The 20,608-nt window shown below is 35.7% G+C and overlaps 1 long non-coding RNA gene across 4 annotated transcripts in view; it reads right to left on the bottom strand.

Moving 5' to 3' along the window:
* Window positions 1-20,392, bottom strand: part of LOC122229995 — a 36,032-nt gene extending 15,640 nt beyond the window's left edge. For 2 of the 4 annotated variants that reach the window (XR_006207234.1, XR_006207235.1), the window contains exons 1-2: window positions 19,998-20,218; window positions 7,787-8,177 (exon numbers count right to left, since the gene is read on the bottom strand). This is a non-coding gene — a long non-coding RNA (uncharacterized LOC122229995). Of the gene's footprint in view, window positions 1-7,786; window positions 8,178-19,997; window positions 20,219-20,345 lie in introns of those variants that run through there. The other 2 variants (XR_006207236.1, XR_006207237.1) reach the window with 2 other exon arrangements.
* Between the last annotated feature and the right edge of the window lie 216 nt (window positions 20,393-20,608).

Here is a 20,608-nt window from a genome sequence, read left to right as displayed (position 1 = left end):
ATTAATGTACTGTTGGGAAACAAATAGTTATACTTGACTCTAATGACTGTATAAATTTGTTTTTGTCAAAAGGGGAATGGAATATTATGTTTTCTACTGTGTACATTGGCCACATGCTTTTTTATGATTAAGCTGTCTCTTCCATGCATCAGTCACACAATTTATACCTGTATAGTTTTGTATGGCTCATCAAGAAATCTTTATGCAACACAGCATTACATAAGTAGGCTGCCTGATATATTATTCCTTGTTGTAAAAATGTTTATCTTTCCTGAATGCGATGATGAGCATTTGATTCATTTGTTCATGTCTCTCTGCCGATGATTTATCAATGTCAATGATACTTAGAGGTCTGAGAGCAATTCATGTTGCTTCCAGTAAAGTTAGTATGGCAGCCCCATTGAAAGTATCCAGGGAAAACATTGCTTCTTATATGTTTAAGGTCACTTACTCTGTGACTAAAACTCTAACAAGCCAATCTCAAGAGCTTATTGTACTTTTGTGAACAAATTGGAGCAAGAATATGAGCACCCACAAAAAAATATTTCCCCAGTTCAAGTGTTACATTTGTGCGAAATTAGCTAGCAGAGGCAGGATAAGCCATGGAAGCCGACCTCTATGCTTATCCTTTCCTCTTGAAGCATGAAATAGAAGTTCAATGTTTTATTTTGACACTACAGAACTTTAAAAGTACCATTTGTTGTGCAAATTAAAATATGTGATTTGAACTATGACATGTTTCTGAATTCATCAAAATCATCAGAGATTATGCCTCTGATAAGTCTCCCCTTTGATCAGATGAATCTTAAAACTTTGCTCTTGTTAAGTAACTGCAGAAAAAAAAAGCCAGCTCTTTCAGCAGGTTGTCTGGCTGCCTGCCCCACTGATGGGAGGGAGGGGCTAAGCAGGCAGTGGGTAAATCTTCTCACGGAAGGGCTGGGAAGTATTAAATGGTGCTAGTGCTAAGTACAACCTCACATAAGCAGAAATTGGAATTTGATGACATTGCAAGGGGAGAAGACAGTGCTTGTACTGATTGTTTTTCCCCTGGGAAGTTGGTGTCACATGCAAACTATTGTGGAAGTGTATTGATACCTATTTGATTCTCACTGGGAAAAAATTATGCTTATTAAATTCTCCTGACCAGTAGATTTTTTAGTGTTCACTTTGCTAGAGCTGAAGAGATGTGAGCAATTGCTTTTACTCTCCCAAAAGATCAGTACATTTTGTGTCTTTTTCCTCTTTTCTTTGTTTCCTTCTTCCTTCATTCCTTCTTTCCTTCCTTTCTTTCTTTTTCTGCTGTGTGCTTCAAATTGCTTTTGCTTTAAAAATCCTCAAGGTATTTATTTCTGGGTTAGGGAAGGTTGGCTCCATGCAGAAATCAAAATACATCATTCTTAATTTCCAAAGCAATTGCATTTATCTGTAGGCAAATACATAGAAATCAGGTTTCTTTGACACTTAAAAAAAAATAAAGGGATAAAACATTCAAATAGCATAAAGGGCTCCTGTGGCACTGCGTAGTTACAGCATATTAATACAGAACTCTTCAGAGTCTTAATTTCCTTGAGCAGCCCCTGTGAAATTTCATGCCAGAGAATGGGAAAGAAGGTTGGCAGCCAGAGTAGTAGATGCCAAATGGCTCCTCACTGGCAGTGGCATCTGGATGGGAGGTTGGCCTGTCTCCGGGACTCTTGGCCAACAGCACTGTTGTCTATACAGACGGCTGTGTATCTGTTCAAGAGTCCAACAACTGTGTGTGTGTATTTTGGTAAGCTATTATTTCTGGGCCAAAGATTTCCATGGCATTTTTGCATCTGTTGGCACCAATTCTATATTCAGTGCCTCCCCCCTTCCCACCCGCTGCTACATTTTAGTTTTCTGATCAAAATCGTTGCACATAAGTGGAAATGCATTAAGAGGAGAAAAATACATTTCTGAAGATTTTTTCTGATCCCACCAAGCATATATAAGTATGGCAGTGGCATTATTCTGGATGGACTTTCTTCCTTCCTACCATCCATGAAAAATGTGAAAATTCCAATCTCAATGCAAAAATTTCCTTCATCCTTACAGGATTTAGATAGAACCTAATTATAGAACTATCAGAAATCACTTTAATCATCAGAAATAAATGGACCATTAGGAAATTTAAAGTCAAGTTACTCTTTCGGTGTTTCCAGAGAAACAAAACTATTTTATAATTTTATAAACTGCAGTTACTGCAATATGATGCCAACAGTTGCCACACATCCAGTCAACTAGTTTGTCAAAGTCCTGCTTTATTGTCAAGGCTACAGCCTCTCAAGCTTTTAAGATTTCTTTACCCCAAAGTAATTTGCTTTCAGGGTACTCCCACGTTAATGTAATTCAGCCAACATCTATCATATGGACTATTTATACAAAAGCTGTGGAATACAAAGTCAAATAAGATAACTGCCCCCAAAATTTTATACTTTTTTCCTTTTTGGATGAAGAAAATTGGGAACAGACTTTTAAACAAGTTACAAAAACACCAGGAAAAAGAAATTAAAGCTAAATAGAGATCCAGACTACCATATGGCATATGCCAAGAGTGGGGCAATAAAGAAATAAACCCATTTTTATGCATATTTTACAGAAACATTCCAGTTGAGCTTAGTTTTTTTTAAAGCTGGAGGGGTTTGTGGAAATCATATAATCCAAAATTTTTCTATTTCTGATGAGGAGACTGGTGGCCAAAAAGAAGTAATTTGACCATGGTCACACAGTAATTAGTATGAGGAGACAGATCTTGTTCTATCAGTGCTACTCCTGGTAATTTTAGAGTTATGACATACTTAAAATGAAATTTGCAAGGAAATCCTTTAAAATGGCATGGCATAATATTGTAAGATAATCATAAACAGTGAACCAAGACTAGGGAATTGTTGTGTGATGAAAATGAGAGGTAGAATGAAGTTACTACCATTATAGGCAATTAATTCTCCTTGGCTAGAGTGGCAAGGGCAGGACTCCCAGAAAGATCACTCAAAACCAGCCTGTAGATGCTGCAGTTAATTGCACAAAGAACAGCTGCTACAACTTTTCTCTCTCTGGCCTGTAGGCATCTCTATGCAGAAAGCAGGAACAGTACAGAAGCTTATAGATGATCACAATGTTACCTCCATCCTCCAGGTGATCATAGAGTCATAAAAAATGACCCCCACTCAGATACAGCAGTTAAGTGTTACCATTACCAATCTGGAAAAGACTGAGGTCTCCATAGTCTGAGGTAGGGCGTTACAAGTGTATAAATAGTCATATTAAGTCAAAGTTATATAAAATATGGTGTTGTCTATTTTGGGCGCTATATCGGGTCCCTTTCCAACTTGGTAGTGAGCAAAATAATCCCGTTGTCCAAGTTAAACTAGGTAATTAACATCTGCTAGATTGGAGCCATGTCAAACTTGATCATCAACACACAAAATCAACTAAAAGAGGCTGTAGGATGCCCAGACCGGAAGGGCTTCTCCATAACCTAAAAGAATGAGCAGATCTGACAGAAGAATGTGTCAATTAGAAAAGAGTTTGGTCAACTACAAAAACAGAAAATAAACAAAGAGGTATATATAGGCAGTGTCCATCCCACAACTATCCTAGACAAAGGTGCCCTGGTCCAAGGACCCGCTACTGATCATACTTTTTTAGTTTCTGTATTTCCTGGTATTTTGGTGTCTGGGGCCTTGGGGACACTTCCCAGAGCTAGCTAATTCCTAGAGAGCAAACAACTCAAGGAGACTATACTTTCATATGCAAACCAACCTAATCAAAGCCCATACCCCTTAATCCCTCCTTTATCTAGCTTTTAGACTCTGGGCCACTATCCACCTGCCCTAATCACTCCAGGGCTCAGTACCAGACCCAAGAGATACCCCTAAACCCCAGAGCCTGCTGAAATTATTAAAACAAACCAACCCTAAACCTGCTTATCCTGCCTCTTCCATACCCTAAACAACCATAATAAAGGCCCTTGTTCATGTTTTTCCCTTGCTGCCTCTGCCTCCTGACCAACCCTAATCCCTCCCTGTGTGCTGCTCCCCCCTTGCATAGCATGCTATGCCTCCTATTTCTAGGGATCTTATTCCTTCATAACATCACTTCCGTATCTGTGTGTCTTGCCCTACCTGATTAAAACAAATCCCAGGTACATTTTAAAACCATTACTCTGAAAATAAATAAATAAATAAATAAATAAATAAATAAATAAATAAATAAATAAAATAAAACCATTACTCTGGTGCCAGTAGCAGTGAGCTAGCAAATCTCTACTCGTCTGAAATCGTTGAATAATCTAAACACATAGCCATCTCCTTCTGTTTCCTGTCCCTTCTTTTACTTCTGTTCTAATTCAGCATCTCAGGTAGCATGTCTATAGGGACAGAAGATTCTGGATCAGTCCCTATCATATTTCTCCTTACAGACTAGTAAATTAGATTTCCAGGTTTCTGCATCAGTCTTGTGAACTAGGTTAATGAGTCCATCCCTGAAAGATCGGCTCTTGATCAGACTGACATCAGTCTTGTGAGCCTGTATAGTGAAGGTCATGTTCTATAGCCTTGCTTCTCAAGTATGGTTCTCAATCAGCATCACCAGGTAGCCTATTAGAAATGCAGAATCACATCTCAGATGCTGTAGACTTACTGAATCAGATCTATATTTTAACAAGATCCTACATTTGTATGCAAATTAAAATTTGAGAAGCACTACTCTAGAGCAGGGACAAGCAAACTTTTTCTAGAAAGGACAAATAGCAAATATTTTAGTTTTGCAAAATGTACAGTCTTTATTGCAAGTACTAAACTCTGCCATTTTCATAAGAAAGTAGCCATTGATAATATGAAAATAAGTAAACATGGCTATGTTTCAAAAACTTTTATGTATGGACAATGAAATTTGAATTTCGTATAATTTTCATGTCACAAAATATTTTTTAAATGTTTTTGAATCACCTAAAAATGTAAAAAGCATTCCTAGCTTGCAAGGCCTTAGAAAAATAGGTGGCAGGCCAGATTTTCCCACTGGCCATTGTTTTCCTATCCTTGTTCTGGACTATGAAAAATTCAGTAGGATCAAGTTGTTCTTTGAAGTGAGGCATTCCCTGTTGACCCACCCCAAAGTCCCATGTGCCAAGTAAGACTTTATACTTTAATTTAGTAAAGACTTTCCTCTTTAAATTACCAGAGATGCATTATTTTTTTTGTTTTGAGCAAGCTTGATGAAATATAATTCACTCCTTTAATAATTAAAATTTTTAATTAAGACTTTATAGAAACATAGGAATTCTAGAACATGGATGTAGAAGTTCACAGAATGAGCTACCTCCCTAATGGAACCGTTTAATAATCTGGAATATCAGTGTTTTAGTCAAACAGGCCATTTCCAATTTATTTTATGTGGTTGCCTGGGTGATCTGACCATGAGAAGCAACGAGGAAGTGATAAACCAATGAACCGTCCTACAACCATGCACTCATATGCAACAAGAATGGTCCAAAGCTTACATAACAAAGTACAGACAGAAGCACACAGAGTGCCTATTAGCTGATTTTTAATCCATGTTTATATGTGCCAAATGGCAGGAATATTCTGGTCTCTTGATTTTCTGTCACCATTTATGTAGCAGGATATCTGTTTGGAAGCAGGTCACAATCACCAGTCAGCCCTGCCACCATCTAGTTCATCAGTCAGCCACAGAAATGGTCTGGCCACCTTCAATGGTTTTTTTTTGTTTTTGTTTTTGTTTTTTGTTTTTTTGTTTTTTTTCCCAATGAGATAAGGCAATTGACCCTGCAATTCTAATAAGTGATATGAAGTGAGTTGGTGAATTCAGAATATCATTCTTACCATTTGAATTTTTAGATCTTTTTCTCTCTGATTGGATTACCTTTTAAAAAGTATTTCCAACATGATTCTTTAAGTAGTAACTTCAGATAACACTAAAGGTCGCACGTGTGATACACTTCAATTTCTAGACATCCACTTCACAATATTAGTTCTTTTAGTCTGAAAGAATTTTTACTTTATGCATTAAATCTTGCTACATAAGTTTTTAATTGTGTGTGTTTATCTCCAGTTCTAAATCCTGGATATATATCAGAATCAACTGGGGAATTTTTGAACATGCCAATGCCCACCAGGTTCCCCAAGACCAATAAAATGAGAATCTGGTGGAGAGTCCTGATATATTTATTTATTTATTTATTTATTTATTTATTTATTTATTTATTTATTTTTATTTTTTTTTTTATTTGAGAGAGAGAGAGAGAGTGCAAGTGGGGAAGAGGGACAGAGGGCAAGGGGAAAGAGAGAATCTCAAGCAGGCTCCACACTGAGCATAGGGCTCTTATCCCTTGACCCTAAGGATCATGACCTGAGCCGAAATCAAGCGTCTGATGCTCAACTGACTGAGTCACCCAGGTGCCTCTTGATAACTTTATTTTAAAAAAATTTCTTCCAGATTATTCCAGTGTGTGGTGGTTGAAAAAAAAAAAACAAAACTGTTTTTGGTGATGACCAAACAAGAGTGATACACTTTAGTATTAAACATTGCTATTTTTTCTGAAAGTTTTATAATACACCCTTTTAAAATTTAAAAGTGAATTAGGTACACTATTAAAAGAAGAAATAATTGGGGCACCTGGGTGGCTCAGTCGGTTAAGCGTCTGACTTCAGCTCAGATTATGATCTCACAGTTTGTGGGTTCGAGTCCCACATCTGACTCTGCGCTGACAGCTCAGAGTCTGGAGCCTATTTTGGATTCTTTGTCTCCCTCTCTCTCTGCCCCTCCCCTGCTCATTCTCTGTTGCTCCTGGTCCCTCAAAAGTAAATAAACATTAAAAAATTTTTAAAAAGAAAAAAGAATCATTCTGACTCTTTGTGAAAACTACTTCCAACATTTTCTTAGGAGTAGTATACATACAACTAAAACTGTAAGCCTCCTTTATTTTTTTAACCTAAATAAATTGGCTTTAGATATTGATTGAATGGGATCTAATAAGTACATACTCCCTAATGTCCTCGAAATATGACAGTTTTATTACTTCTCAACACTGTTTCAAAAACTATAATTGCATCATACTGTCTCTCTGTGTTCTTTTGTCACTTTCATTCTCTGTTAGATGGCTAATATCAAAATAAATACATACTAAATTACCAAAATGCATTTGTTCTGATGTTATTTTTATTTTTGTTGTTTGTGCTTGGTGCTTTACCATTTCAGTTCTACAGAATATGAGATTCTTCTAAGTAAACATGACACAGATCTGTCTCTACCATCACCCCAGAAGTTTTTGAAGACATTATTACAGAGATTTGGAGGGAAATAGGCCACCCTCTTCTAGCCTCTGCCCCGCCCCATCAATTCTGACTTTTGTGCCTCTGAGAAGCAGCTAAATAACTCAAAGTAGCACCTTGGGATATCTACTATCCAGGCACACTATTCATTTTTTCTCAGTTCTCACTGAGGGATAAATGAGCATTAAGTTTTGTTTTGTTTTGTTTATTTTGGAGTGTGCAAAGGAAAAAAAGATCATTAGTTGTTCTTAAAACATTTTTATGTGAAACAAACTGAAGGTACTTGGACTATTCAAATTTTAAACGGTTGTGTTAATAATAATTGTTAATTATTGAGCACTTTCATGCTAGACACTGTGCTAGGGTGCTTTACCTACATTATCTCATTTAATCCCCACAATAACACTATTATATAGACTGGAAATGCTCCCATTTTACATTGAGAAGCTGAAAAATTAGGTTAAATAACTTACCCAAACTCACACAGCTACCTCAGTAGGACCAAAGTTTGAAAGTAGATCTTTGGGATTCCAAAACAACCCTGACCATTCCCTGCATAATCCAAAAGTACAGTGAAGTCAATGGTTCCCTTTACTATGACCTAAAGGAGAGAGAGAGAGCCTGGGTTCTTCCCATAACTCACACTTTGTCTAGGCACATAATTTGACTCTTGGTTAATAATCAGTCAGCTCAAACAGGTATCGCTTTCTGACCAATCTGTTCGTAACTCATCAATTCAAGAAAAGCAGTCAAGCTGGCCGCAGTTTTGAATAGCTGCCTCAGGAAGATGGTCTTTTCAGTTTGGGATGGAGACACATGGTTGGGAGAAATCACGCTGCCAGTATTTCAGAAAAATATTCAGCTCTGAAAAAAAAGACAATTAAAAACATTTTTTTAAATAAGTGAACATCACATACCCTAAAAGTATGTATGTGGTTTTTTTACTATGAACATTCCTTAATAGTGATTGTACATACATGTAAATGGATACAATGAATATATGTATGTATGTGTATATGTACACACACAGAGATTACTAGCAGGTGAGCATAAATTAAAGCAAGTGTGAATCCTGTCACTTTTTAGTCTTTTCTTCTACACCTGGTAAATTTAAACCCCTACAGGTCATTTTGTCAAAATACAATTTTAGGTTCTGAAATAAAATAGCAGAACAGAAACAATCTATTATAACTCACTGCCAATGTTGCCAGATAACTACAAAAAAATAGAGTGTCTCAGACAGAAATATCAATAACTTTAATGTGTGCGATTTGTTAACAGGGAAGAAAACAAGCAAACTTGCTCTCCGCTGACTGTCACTAATATTTATTCGTCCAGTGACTGTTAATCAAACCAAGTTTACAGTCCCGTACAGCACCTGTCACAGGTGCTGATCATTAATCAGCTATTACGGCAGTTTATTCTGCTGCTGACAAGTCGCAATTTTCCACTGATTCAGCTAGTTTGTCAGGTGGGAATTATGGCATAGCGCATGTGACAAAACACATCACCCTTTTTTTTTTTTTTTGCATTTTCAGGCTTCTCTCTCCTGCTTTCTCCCCCTTTTTAGACAAACAATATCTGGGAACTCAGAAGTAATAAGGCGGAATGCATAATTAATTACCCAGCTTGCTCTAATTAGGGATGAATAAGTTGTGTCCCTCTCATCATCACAAATGTGGTGATGGGTAATACCAGTTTATGCTGTATTAACTGCAAATATGCAATCCTTCTGAGAGCACTTTTGTTGATGAATTTGATGAATGTGACAATAATTAGCAGAGACAGATGAGAGCTAAATTACTACTGACAATGTAATGCTATCCTGCTCGAGGGCCTGGGAACGTGGCAGGATAACATGGCAGGGACCTGGGCCTCGTTTCTAATTAATAGTCTTTTTTTTTTCTTTTCCTTTTTTTTTTTTTTTTTTTTTTTTTTTTTTTTTTTTTTTTGCCAGTGGGGGAAAAAAGGAGTAACGGTAATTGTTTTCGTAAAAGGCTGCAGGGAGTTATCAGGGTAATAAAGTTAATTAGCAGAACAAACATCCTTTCACTGCCTTACCAGTCTGTGGAAAAGAGGGTAATTCAAACTGCAGAAAGATATGACGAGATGGGATGATAAGAAAAGAAATTTTACACAGGAGGCTAACAGAGAATGATTTTCTCCCTTCATTTCTTGAGCTGGATGGCATGGGAAGAAATTATAGCCCCTTCCTTCAGTTCACAAAGTTCCTCATTGTAAAGAACTTTATCGTTATGATTTTGAGTTTGGGATATAAAGTTAGCTTAGATCACATTCCACTGTTTACTTCTTTCTTTTCCAGGTAGTGATAGGTGTAGTCAATTCAAGCATAGAAGTAAGTTGGTGCATTTGCCAAAGAGAGCACTTAGCTGTATTTCGTCCTACAGAAGTCTGTTTCATTAACTGAATCTTTTGGGGAAAGTGAGAAATTGTTAAATGATTTCCACAAGTACTATTAGTTTATTCTGTGTACATTAAAAAAAATTAAAATGAGATTTTAATAATATACATGCTATTTTATCCTATTTTGTAGTCTCAAAATATCACTTTTGTTAGAATAGGAAAACATTATTTTTCATTTCTGTTGCAGCTTTTCACAAATACAAGTAACTGGTCAAAAAAGGTGAAGGGTTTAATGAATCTCAGTTTTACATTAGAGTTTTATTCAGTTCGATTTCATTCAATTCACACTGCTTGACCTAAGTAGATACAACATAAAGGGAAAACATCCAAACATCTGAAGCTTTTGCAAGTTCATTTTCTCCCTTTAAAGACCATTAGTGGTTGGCCTCTTTTAAACACCAATGCTTGAAACATTTGTTTAATATTAAGTAAAATCAGAAAGTGCCTATGGATTTTCATTCCTTTTAGGCACATTTTTAACAACTTTATTTTGTGCTTTTTAAAATCATTAGATATCTCACAAGTTCTACATACTTACCATGCATATAAATATGTACCCATTTACTGCTTGTCAAAGCTAAATAAAGCAGCCTACTGTAATGACTGTGTTTCATTCTGAAAACATAAGGAGTCAGCAATAACCCTACTTCGCGTTTGACAGCACTGCACCGGGTGACTGTTCAGCACAGAATTCTACAGGAAGAAACCTCTACCAAACACGAGGAAACATCTACCAAAATGGCCTTCACTTCTAAAAGCTGTATTTTTAAAGTGCTATTCTTGTCTCCAAAGACAAGAGCGGTGTGAGGGTGGACTATAACATCGAACTAAGAATCCGAAAACTTGAGTCCTTCACTGGGTCTGCTACTAACAGCTATATGATTGTGAGCATTTCCCTGTCATGCCTCTACTCTTCAATCTCTCTGTGAAGAGAGATTCACAACTCAGTGAAGAAGAGTTTCATCTGTGAAACTGGGTGCCTTCCCTACCTACCTCATAGTATAGTTGTTGACACAAAAGAAATCATTTTTGAACTTTGTAAATGAGATTATCAATGAATATAACGTTAATATGATTACAATTTAGAAAACATCATGAAAAATAATCTTGACACAATCCATCTCCTCTTCATAACCCTCCCATGTAATATTAGTCAGAAACCAGAGCTAAAAGATTTGACCAGAAGTTTTAGAATTCAAGTAAGAGGTACTGAAATCTAGCCTTACTTTGTGACTTTGCTGCTAAATTTACAAGAAAAATTATCATTGTAAAAATACCCCCGAATTCATCTGGCCAAAGCTACCTATGTTTCCAAGATTTTCTTAGTCTCTTGTTAGAAAATCCGGTTAAAGTCAAAATTAGAAGAAAATTAAACCATTAATGTAGCAGGATTTCTTAGGCTTGTCAAGTGAACTTCCATTTAAATTTTTTTTTTTAAGTTTATTTATTTTTGAGACAGAGAGAGACAGAGCATGAACAGCGGAGGGTCAGAGAGAGAGGGAGACACAGAAGCAGAAGCAGGCTCCAGGCTCTGAGCCATCAGCCCAGAGCCCGACGCGGGGCTCGAACTCACGGAATGCCAGATCATGACCTGATCCTGAACTCACGGATCGCGAGATCGGACGCTTAACCGACCGAGCCACCCAGGCGCCCCTGAACTTCCATTTAAAAATACCCAAGTTTCTCACAGACAGGCAGACACACACACACACACACACACACACACACACATACACACACCAAATTTAGATTGTTATATTTTGCCTAGGATCTTTAGGAACATTTTAAAGTTTTTACCATATAATCAAACTATGTAGGAAAACTCTAGAAGTGAAAGAAGCACTGGATTCTACTTTCAACCATTTATAACAACTGTTATTTAGCTACTGTGTGAGGTAATACATTATAAGATCACTTAAAGATACCGAAAGAGAGAATGAGAAATTATGAAAGAAGTAACACTAAAATCCAAATTGAAATAGTTTTTTCTAGAAATCTATCAGAATTCTTGTTGTGAGAGAGAGAGACTAACAAGGAGCATTGTTTGTTTGTCTCCTTTGAGACCTACACAGAATTTATTGAATATTCTGGTCTTTTCCTCTCCAGCCACTACCTCCTTCATTAGACCAAAAGGTATGTCCTTTTGGAAAAGTAATGGAGTCCAATCAGCTTACTTCATTGATCTCCAAGGACTGTTGAAAATTGTAAAACTTGCTATGGGATTCTCACACACCAGAAGCCACTAGAAAAAGAATTTTGATATTCAGAACCTCATGAAAAGGTTCCCCTCGTCTTTGGATAGAGACCAAAGTGATACTTTCAAGTAAGTAATAATTTCCAATATTAGCCTACTGGGTGAGCTAAGAATGCTTAGGGAAAAAAGTTGAAATTGGAGTTTCACCAATAGAGACTGTAGGCACTGAATGCACATACTGTTGGTATTATTATGAATATTCAGGAAATTTAATTCTTTCTTTTCCTTTTTACTCTGAATTCCTTGGCCATTGTTTTAGAGAGCATTTTGACAAATTCTGTCCTTGAGGACTCTGGGGGCATTTTTGCTTCTTGCATGAGTGAAGAAGAGTGTAAGGTGGTTAAATAGTTACAAAGGACTAAAAATAAACCATAGTTTATTTTTTCAGATTTTGAATTACAAAATAGTTTAAATGTTGTCTCTAATCGAAGTGCTACATTACTATGTAATGAAATTACAATACAGCTTAATGACATTAGAAAACTGCGTGCAAAAAAATATTTGTACACAAGGTGGTGATGTTAGCAACCAACTACAGTACTTTTATTCCACAATAAATAACAACAGATTGTTTTTCCCTGAGTGGTCTCCAAAGGGTATGTTCAGGTACTCATATAATGATAGTATGTAAGGGCACAGGGCACATAAGAAACCTGTCATCATGTATCATTAAAGTCAAAGGGAAGGAAAAGAAAAAAGACAAATCACGAAAAAGAGAGTAACTTCAAAAGAATAAAATTACATTTACATGTAGTAAGGATTCAAGTATCCAGCTTTTAATACCTTTTAATAAGTTTCTGTTGACACTTACTTGAATATTTAAGTCCAAAGATTAAATCCTAAATGTAAAACTGTTTCTTTAGCTCTAATAAATTATTCCCACTTCTCAGAAAGATTTCCTCAGAAAGGCTTTACCTCACAACCTCCCCCCGCAACCTTTACAAACAGTTTTCTTTATCCCAATCCTGACTACACCATTGATCCATTGAGGGCAATGTCTTTTCCTCTATTCATGTCTCTTGTGTATAAATTCAAGTTTTGAGGTTTATGTTAGCACAATTCAGAACAATTAAAAAGTGAGGCTTGTCATAATAAATCACAAACTTTATTTCTCATGAAATGTTGGACTTACTAACCTCATCATCAATACTAAAATATAAATTAACCAATATGTGCAAACACTTAAGCTAGTTCATATTGTTTGTCTATTGGTAAGTTGATAATAACCTCTAAGACATAGGTAATTAATTTTATTATTTGGCCCCCCACACCCAACTATTTATCATAGTTAAATATACTTATTCTCAAATACGTTTCTAAAAAGGCAAATGATGACATCACAGAACTTGTCGGTTACGAGGCAGAACACTTGTGTGCCATGCATGAAAAAGGTAGGCGGTTGTGTTTTCAATTTCTAGATTTTTCTCCCAAGATGAAAAGAGCAGCAATTGTTGCTTGCAAGCTAGAAAGCAAAATATCTGTTCTTGAATTATCTAAGGATGAGTCAGAAACTTAAGCCCAAAGAAAAGTAATAAATGGCAACAGATGTTTGTAAACCTGTGCTCCCCTGTTCGGTGTTTCTACGTGTTGTTTTGCCTTGATGTGCTGTCAGCCGCCTCTCACCTGGGAGTAGTGATATCTTATCAAAGCCCAAACAGTTCCTCTTCACAACAGACAGATAATAGTGCCTTTCAATTTATCATACTGGAAGTCTAAAAGAACCATGGGAACGATTGGTCAGGTGACAGCTTGATGGACAGTTTGACAGCCCTTAAAGCATCATGGGAAATGGTTGTCACCTGATTTTCAGAGCGACCAGGGAGATAACCTTCAGAATGACGAGGAAAACAAAAATTTGAATATTTGTATAAGATCCATTGGCAGCATCAGTGCTCACTTAAGTGATAATAGGTATGCATTTAGATTACTCAAAATGTTATTATCAAACCTGAGAGCTCTAACTCCAGAAGTGCCCTTCATCTCTTTAGATGCCTTTTACATTTTTATTCAAATGTCATTTGAAAAGCATATACATAATATAGGGCTTTTGATTTTAAAGAGACACAATAAAACATTTTATTTAACCACATGCCAAATATATTAGCTGACCATTAATATTCTCCAGATTTTAAATCTACTCTCCTGTTGACAAATCCTTGTACACCTTTTCCTAAATATTGTTTGCACATTGCAGTTCTAATTAGAAAGGCTGTCGTAAAGAATCCTATGTGTCAGATTGAACACTCTGGGCTAACTCAACCTCACGAAGGTCAGTGTAGCCTTGGTGTGAGAAGCAAAATAAGAGAAATCAATTTGAAGATCTTTGGCGCAAAAGTGTTTCAGTCTGTGTTTATTCATTCATACAGCCAACAAATAGGAATTGAGCACTTACTACACACAGGGTCTCCACTGGATGTATAAAGATGAGAAAGATTAAGCTCCAGCCTCAAAGTTGTCTCTAGCATGTTTTCTCTTGTGTATTGTATGTGCATTTACAATAGTTTAATGGCTTGATCTGAAGAAATTTGGCCTGAAAATTAAGATTTCAAATAAAAAAGTAAGTACTCACTGTTTATACATTTATTGAGCGTCTCCCAAGTTGAAAGAATGATTTTAGAAACAGTAGGGAGGTAAAAAAGATTTGAGATGCAATTCCCATCATTGAGGAGGACTCTAGACATCCCAAACCTCAGTCCCTTAGATATTTCATCTACTTTTTTTTTCCAGAATAGACACTTAATAAATTTCTCTTTTAAAATAATATCTAACATACAGAAAAGTTATAAGAATTGTGCAAAGAACTCCTTTATACTCATTGTCCAGAATTCACCAATTGTTAACATTTTGCCACATTGGTTTTTATCACTGCTATTCTCTCTCTCCTTCACACATCCACCCTTCCTCCTTCCTCCCTCTCTTATTTAGCTATCTATTTAATATTACCTTTTTAATAGAGGGGAATGAAATTAGATTTATGTCTGATTCATCTTTACGCTCCTTCATAAAATCTAGCAACTACCTTGTATATGCTTAATAAATATATATATGAATGAATGAAAAATGATAAATAATAATCAACCTAAACCTAGTCTTTGATATCTTACATTTGTGTTTACACATCAATATAAAAGATATTGAGTAAAAAGATATTATTCATCTAAAATATATGTACTATTTTATAAAATATGAATCTTCCCTCAATTATGTCTGATCAACAAGAGATTTAATAAGATAAATAAATAATATAATAAAATTAAAATATTACAGCAAAATGTCAGGTGACTTTCCAAAGGAAGTAAAAGAAGTTTCAGGTGCTTCTGGACCTTTGTCTTTGGGACAAATAGACCAACTACAGATACTAGACAAAAAGCAGGGATTTAAACAAAAACCGTCTTTCTGAAAAAGACTCTGGCATCATTCTTGAAACTGGTACCATTTGGCTGCTTGACACTTTTGGGAAAACACTCTGCTTTCACAAATTCTGATGCTTTGGATTCACATTCCAACATGATTTTCCAAGAGAAGCCAGACACATTGTGAGAACGTTCTCAGTGTTTTCCAGGGAAATGAAAAAAAGCCAGTAAATAATTTAAATGACTATTAACAACAAAATGTTCTCCATGTAATTCTTCACAAGACACATGATTTGAAAAAAAAAATTTTTTTTAATGAAGCCGAAGTTTGCAAATGCAAAGCAAAATGCTTTTTGGGTGCCATATGCAAATTTAAATACTTAGAGACTGATAAAAACAAAGTTTGCTTATTTCCAATTGGGAAGACAAGATGTGGGAGGAAGATTTGTAATAACTGATACATGGACAAGGTCCCAATGCTACAGAATAACTGAATTCAGAATCATTTCTGAATCAGAGCTGGAGTTTAAATGTGTCTCCTTTCCTTGTTGAAATAAACCCATGCAGCATCAGGTTGTAACAGGTCCCAGATGTAGTCCCCAGCTCACCCTCACCCGATATGAGTTAAGTTTCATTGTTAACAACTAATGTAGTCACTTAAACCAACGAAATAAAATAAGCTAAATATAAAGCCAGAAGCAAGGTCTTATAACATATTTCATCGTAACGCCAAAATCTGTGGGCTGGCAGGTTAGAATAAGCACTAGTGCTGGGTTTTCAGTCAGACTGAAATTTTCACAGAAAGAAATTTTCAGACTAAAAATTTCACAAAAAGAAACAAAAATGATCAGTTAAGTCACAAAGCTATTTTAAAAATTATGACGTGCACTTGCCCATCATCAATTTCAACATGCACAATTAGCTTGACTGTTAAGCAACATTTTGAAGAGACAAAAGTCTTAAATTATTGGCTTATGTAAGTTATACGCATCATGGACTTTTGAAAGTCCATGCTTACTTGCAGTGTATAAAATTGGTGATCTCTTAGCTCAAAACATGTAAATATCACCGTTTGGACTCTTCTGCTAAGGTGTAACAGGGTCTGTGGTATGAGACACTAAGAGAATTGTAAGCCTTATGATACAAATTACACAATTAAAGTCATTTCTTTTAGCTTTTTCTTCTTTCAAGGTATGTACATTACACTTCAAATGTGGGAAATTCTGGATCCATTTTCCCTTATTTTTCTGACAGTGTCTTCCTAGATTTGGTAGATATTGGTACGCAAAACACAAAAAGCTTCCCTTTCTATGCCTTATTTTATATAGGCTTTTTTGTCATTCATTTTAAATGATAAAAGACATATAGCTTGTACAATTAGAAAATAGGCTTAGGATTTTAAAATCTGCTGAGCTCATCATGTTTGTTCTGTATCTTTCCAGTAAACTGAAAGCTTGTTAGGGAAGTGAATCAATGACTGTGTTGGTTTTTTTCTTTTTTAAAGGCATTTAGAAAAGCTGTCTGATTTTCTTTTCTTTTTTTAATGTTTATTTATTTTCGAGAGACAGAGAGAGACAGAGTGTGAGTGGGGGAAGGGACAGAGAGAGAGGGAGACACAGAATCTGAAGTAGGCTCCAGGCTCTGAGCTGTCAGCACAGACAAGACAAGCCTGATGCAGGGCTTGAACACACAAACTGTAAGTGTGACCTTGACCTGAGCCAAAGTAAGACGTTCAACCTACTGAGCCACACAAGCACCCCTAGAAAAGCTGTCTAATTTTCTTAATGCCAAAAAGGAACTGAAAAATCGTAACTAACTCTCTTGTTACTTTTACAACTTCTTAGAGCTAAAAAGGTTTGATTTTTGTTTCTTTTTTTTCTTTTCAGTAAAAATATAAAAATTTAGAAGAGGGAAATATGGCAGCATATCTCACTAATACTGTTGTAAACATGCTATTCAGGGGTGCCTGGGCGGCTCAGTAGATTAGGCGTCCAACTTCAGCTCAGATCATGATCTCCTGGTTCGTGGATTGAGCTCCACTTTGGGCTCTGTGCTGACAGTGAGGAGCATGCTTGAGATTTTCTCTCAATCTCTCTCTCTGCCCCTCCCCTGCCCACTGTCCCTCTCTCTCAAAAATAAATAAATATTTTTTTAAATGGAAAGAAGCATATGCTATTCAATGATTTAAGCTAAATATTTACATTTATAAGACTATGTCTTGAATGTAGAAAGGGACTTGAGTTTAGCTTTCTGTCTACTTCTCAGTTATGATTTGTGATTATTCAGAGATATATGATAAACTTTCTCAACCTCACATTATACCGAATAATCCTAGGATTATAAAAATTGCACCTTATATGGTTCAACTTTCACTTCTACCTAACTCATTCTCATAAATTCTTCTTTTGAAGGATGTAAGAAGATTGCAAGTAACTGCATAGTATCTCCTGTAACACAGCCTACTCCCAAAGAGAGCTAATTCCCTTCTCTTTATGTTAGAATATTTATTTATTGACTTGTGTCAAAAGGCAGGTTATTCAATGTCTTAACACTTTTCCTTCAATTACACCAAAGCATAAACCAATATATCAGAAGATACTAATCCTTCTGCTGGGCTGATTTAATAAAAAGGATGCAGCACGGGGACACCTGGGTGGCTCAGTCAGTTAAGCGTCTGACTTGGGCTCAGAACCTGCTTCGGATTCTGTGTCTCCCTCTCTCTCTGCCCTCCCCGGCTCACATTCTGTCTCTGTCTCTGTCTCTCTCAAAATATAAATAAACATTAAAAAATTTTTTTTAAGGATGCAGCACAAAAATTATTTTAAATCATAAGACTAAAACATTGACGATGTTCAGAAAACAGTCTTTCTCAAAGGCAGGAAAAAAGATTATTTGCCAACCTTAGTAAAAGCCAATCAAATTTCCCTTTAACTATTTTTCTCTACAAATCGATGAAGCAATAGTAATAGAATATTTGGATTATGTTGTCCAATATGCTTATTTAGATACCTAAAAACTTCAAAAGAGAGGAGCTTGGGTGACTCAGTCGGTTGCATGCCCAACTCTGCATTTCAGCTCAGGTCATGGTCCCAGGATTCTGGGATCTGCCCTATGTCGGGCTCCACACTGAGCATGGAACCTGCTTAAGATTTTCTCTCTCTCTCTCTCTCTGCCCACTCCCTCACTTGCACACACACTTTCTCTCTTTCTCTCTCTTATGTAAAAATTAAATTAAAAATTTTTTTAAAACTTCAAAAGATATGCAAAGTATTGTTCACATTTTGTTACTATGAAATCAAGGAGGAAGTTAACCTCAAAATATAACAACACAATGGGGCGCCTGGGTGGCTCAGTCGGTTAGGCGGCCGACTTCGGCTCAGGTCATGATCTTGCAGTCCATGAGTTCTAGCCCCGCGTCGGGCTCTGTGCTGACAGCTCAGAGCCTGGAGCCTGCTTCATATTCTGTGTCTCCCTATCTGACCCTCCCCTGTTCATGCTCTGTCTCTCCCTGTCTCAAAAATAAATAAACGTTAAAAAAAAATTTTTTTTTAATTAAAAAAATATATATATAACAACACAACAAGTACTTGTTCAGTCACAGGCATTGTGTTCAACTACTTGGACTATCTCATTTAAACCTCACAACTGTTGAGATAGACATTATTATTGTTATTATTATTATTATTCTCATTTTACAGATGAGAAAGTTGTCAATGAGAGAGTAAGCAGCCTGGTCAAGTTTATATAGTATGTAAGTGTGGGGGTTGAAATTCCAAATAATTTACACAAAACTCATTATGCTCATTTGAATGTGAGCTTTAAAGGAAGAACAGTCTTTTTATCCAAAAAAAAAAAAAAGAAAAAAGAAAAATTGTGCTATAACTATTTCTTTACCTTTCATCTCTTAGGTAATAGTAAAATCTAATTCTAAATATTTAAAGTATTTGTTTAAATTTTGTTTCTCAAATTTTGTTGGCCTTAGAAACCATTTACGCTCTTAAAAATAACTTAAGACCCCAAAGAGTTCTTGTTTATATAAGTTGTATCTATCAATATTATCATATTAGAAACTGAAACTGAGAAACTTAAAACATTTAACAATTAACTAAAAAATAACAATAAGGAACCCACTATATGTGAACATTAATTTTTTAGAAATAACTGTAGTTACCTCATGAAAAAAATGGCATTACTTTATATTTTTTTCAAATCCTATAATATATGGCTTAAGAGAAGATAGCTGAATGCTCATATCTGCTTCTGCACTCAATCTATTGTGATTTTGAAGTACATCAAGAAAATCTAGACTTTCACAAATGTGTAGTTGGAAAAGGGAGTATTTTAATAGCCTTTTCAGATAATGATGCATATTATTCTTTGATACAACTTCAAAATTAGACAAATGTGGTTTTTTAAATGATAATTTCAATAAGGAATTTGAAACAATATTGGTGGACTTTTTGTGCATTGTTATATTAAAATCCATTGGGTTTCTTTGCACTTTGAGTAGATCTTTTACCTACACATGTTTTTGAAAAACTGTTAGTCTTTTGGAAAATATTAGTTCACTTCAAACCTTCCAAATGTTGACACATTTCATTATACAATATTTAAAAATCAAATCATATTGATTAATATCACCACTGATCTTACCATAAAGTTGGCTTGCAACTCAAACAGTCCTAATGCAGTAGTCCTCCCTTATCCACAGGGGATATGTTCCAAGATTCCGGGATTCCCAGCACATGCCTGAAATCAGGGACAATACTGAACCCTATTCCCTCCATGGGTTATTTTCTGTACGTACATACCTATGATAAAGTTTAATTCATAAGTTAAGCATACTAAGAGATTAGCAACAATAACTATTAATAAATAACTAATAATAATAATTAATAATTAATAACTAATAATAAAATAGAATAAGTTTAACAATATACTCTAACAAAACTTATGTAAATGTCTTATCTCTCTCAAAATATCTCATGGCACTATACTCACCCTTATTGTGATGATATGAGATGAAAAAATGCCTACCTAATGAGATGAAATGCAGTGAATGACATAGGTATTGTGACATAGTGTTAGGCTACCATTGACCTTCTGACATACTGAAAGATGATCATCTGCTTTCAGACCATGAGTGACCATAGGTAACTGAAATTGTGGAAAGCAAACCTTGGATTGGGTGGACTACTGTAGTGCTTCTGTTGAAACAACCGTACTATTTCAGTACACAGAAGTACTTTATGCATATTCCCATT

The sequence above is a fragment of the Panthera leo genome, chromosome C2, assembly GCF_018350215.1.
Source record: "Panthera leo isolate Ple1 chromosome C2, P.leo_Ple1_pat1.1, whole genome shotgun sequence".
In the NCBI taxonomy this organism is placed as follows: domain Eukaryota; kingdom Metazoa; phylum Chordata; class Mammalia; order Carnivora; family Felidae; genus Panthera; species Panthera leo.
This window is presented reverse-complemented; position numbering and strand designations above follow the sequence as displayed.